Raw genomic sequence first — 3,427 nt, forward strand, 5'->3', positions numbered from 1 at the left:
AATATTTTTATATATATATATATATATATATATATATATATATATATATATATATATATATGGTTAAGTTTTACATGTATATGGTTAAGTTTTACATATACAGGGTGTCCCGGATCATCTTCAGAATCTCTCGTGAGGACATAAAGCGGATTGAGATGAACACAAAAGTCCCATGCCGTTTTGCGATATTCGCAATAATAGTCGAGATATTAATCAAAAAAGATTGATGAATGATCACGCACGATGTGGTAGATGAGCTGCAGTGGCACCGTCTGCCACTGTATACTTATATATTAAGTCAAACTAAATAAAAAAGTCCTCTACCATTTTGCAAATGAGCATAGATTTTTAGATGCAATCGATTTTTAGATATTAATTAAAGGAAATTTTTACATGATTGTGTATCATAACATACAAATTTTCTATAATTAATATCTAAAAATCTATGTGGTCATTTGTAAAATGATAGAGGACTTTTTTGTTCAGTTTGATTTAATGTATAAGTATACAACGGCAGACGGCAGACTGCAGCTCATCTACCATATCGCGCGTGATCATTCACCAATCTTCTTTAATTAATATTTCGACTATTATTGCAAATATCGCAAAACGGTATGGGACTTTTGTGTTCATCTCAATCTGCTCTACGTCCTCACGAGAGATTGTGAAGGTGATCCGGGATACCTGTATACGGTTAAGTTTTCAAAGTAAAACAAAGCGACACATATACAAAACAACAACACATTTACATAAGATTTATATATAAGAAATATAAAAAAAATAGCGTGATTGTGTTAGTGACGATTGTTTCTATGTTATCGACATTATTAGAAATCGTCATCGACTCCAATATCATCTTGACAACTCAAAACTTTACATAACTGCGAAATGGTAGAGGAATTTTATGTCCACTTTTTTCTTTACCTGCACACAATGTATGTCATAAATTATGAGACGGTCAATAGAATACCTTCGTAGAATAATAAATACCTTCCTAGAATAATAAATCATTCCTTCACCTCTTCCCGACCTTCGATGTATGAAAAAAGGAAAGCGTTAAATTCTTTGTTCTTCGTTCAAATTGAAGGTCTCGCATATCACGGTACACCGTGTTGTGGTGCTGCCGATATCGGCATCCTAACGACGACACTTAAGCCGCGCTGAAGATGAACACGTTTGGCGAATTAGCGCGTAAATTCGCGCAAAAGGCATTAGTGCCGTTTCACGAGCCGCCAAGGGGGTTGATCGCTCGCTCGCTCGCTCACTCGGACCCTCACGCTTCTGCATTGTTTCGCCTGGAGCGTAACGCTCGGCGTGGGCCGCGATTCGATCCACAATCCCACCCGAGAGCGACCCACACTGGCAGAAGCCCGCCGCGCGGCGTTCGCGCGAAACTCGCGTCTGTAGGTACACCGCACGCGCGTGCATTCTCCGACCCTCAACCACCGACACGCGACGTGCCGATACGCCTGGAGCGAGGGATTTCCTCAATAGGCGCATCGCTCCGGAGTACGGCACCCGATACAAAAGGATGAATAAATTATCCCCCCGTACAAGGACGTCGTCCTCTAAGAGGATTGCAAAAATACCCTTCTCGTGAAAATACCCTATCTCTCTCTCTCTCTCTCTCTTTCTCTCCTCGCTTCTTTTTTTCTTTCTTTCTTTCTCCCTATCTTTATGATTCCCGCGACATTTATATTAATTGCTCATCGTAATGATTTATACAACTCGAACGAGACGCTTCTCTCTCATTTGACAAATTATAAACAGTATTACTCAATCGGAGACCTTTACAGTGTTTCCTTCTTCCTTTTTTTTTTTTTTTTAAAGGGCCCGGTATTCGCTAAATCCGACACTGCGCGTCCGTAGAGCTCGCGTGTGTATTCCGCGGGCTGTGCGGACGCCTTTCGGGGTGCACGCGTGAATGTACCACGCGCGCGCGTGGACGCGCCGTTCGTGCGTGCACGCGCGGATGCGTGGGTGCGTGCAACGCGCGAGAGATGCGCAGGACGACTATTCAGATATTGTTGTTATTGTTGAGGGAACAATCGCCCGTCAATAGGCCGCCTCGGCACAATGTATCTATTCAGGTGCGGTCAGCGGTGCTCAATCGATCAGGATCCACCCCTCGCGAGAGTCTCGAAAAAGCTCCGCGCGCGCGCACGCCGTCGACGAAGACCACCGTCGGTTTTGCAATGCGCGTCGCGCAAGTTTACGTACATGTAACAGTTTACGACGTAGCTGTCGTTGATTGGGCCCACTTGTGCGTGAAGCAGGTGAGTGTGTTTACGTTTCATGTGTATGCACCTGTTATTGAAGATACTGAGTGAAAATAATTCCAATAGTTCGCACGTGTTCATCTATTTCTACTGTAAAATATTATGATATTCATGTGTTGAAATTATTAATATTTTAAATAGAGAAACGAGATGAAATTAATTTTGAGATTGTATCGCGAAATAACAAATTTAAATTTGCGTCTGAGTCAATTTGTATTTTCAATGTGAGCTATTTTGTTAAATTTTATATGTATTTTACAGCTCGTATAGTATTTCTTCATTGCTTAAAATGATTTAGATGATTACTTAAGTGAAGCACAGGTAAATTCGACTGTTCAAAGTAACAATATATGCACACAAAGTGCGATTGCAATGGCTAGATGCGAAATCATCGCGTGAAAACTCGATCCTATTGATTATCCGATCCTATTAAAATCGAAACACTAACACTACAATCGCAATCCGTAATAAAGCACACTGATATTCAGAATCGGCTCGCGCAGACTTCAACTGACAATCATTTCGTTTAACTAAACTCCTCATTGCTCTGCCTATATGGCAGTTGACCCGTCGCTTTTCACTTCAATATTGAAAGTAAACGATAATAACCTCTTTTTCATTTAAAAAAATACACAGGGTATCTCAAAGATGAGCGCGAGAGTTCAGCACGATCGTTGGTCCCGGCGCAGTTGAAACATATCCCGACGATAGCCGCTTGAATTACCGCCGTTTAAACGCATTACGCTATTGCTCCGATTGAAAAGCGAGCTGAGCACACGCGAGGATGAGCCGCCTATCGCTCGCGACCATTATTGCTACGCAATGAGGACGGGATTTGAGCCGACAAACGGACCGCCGTGTCACGGTGACACGGCATTAGACGTGCCTCAAAAGAGGTCCGGCTGGGCTAGCCGGAGAAAAAGAGGCCGAGTGAGAGCCACTGCCGCGAGCGAGGGTACCGGAGCTCCGCGGCTATAGCGATGATTACGTATGCGGGAATCATTGTCGAGTAACGCGCGATGCACATGCAAAGGCCAAAAATCGTCGAAATCAGTCGAGTTCAACATCAGCATTGTACCTGGGCTTTGTCTCTGCCTCATTGTTGTTGGTCGGTACTCTCTTCTCTCTCTCTCTCTCTCTCTCTCTCT

This window comes from Odontomachus brunneus, unplaced genomic scaffold (assembly GCF_010583005.1).
Source record: "Odontomachus brunneus isolate Ranch 3 - 2012 unplaced genomic scaffold, Obru_v1 Obru_scaffold_123, whole genome shotgun sequence".
In the NCBI taxonomy this organism is placed as follows: Eukaryota; Metazoa; Arthropoda; class Insecta; order Hymenoptera; family Formicidae; genus Odontomachus; species Odontomachus brunneus.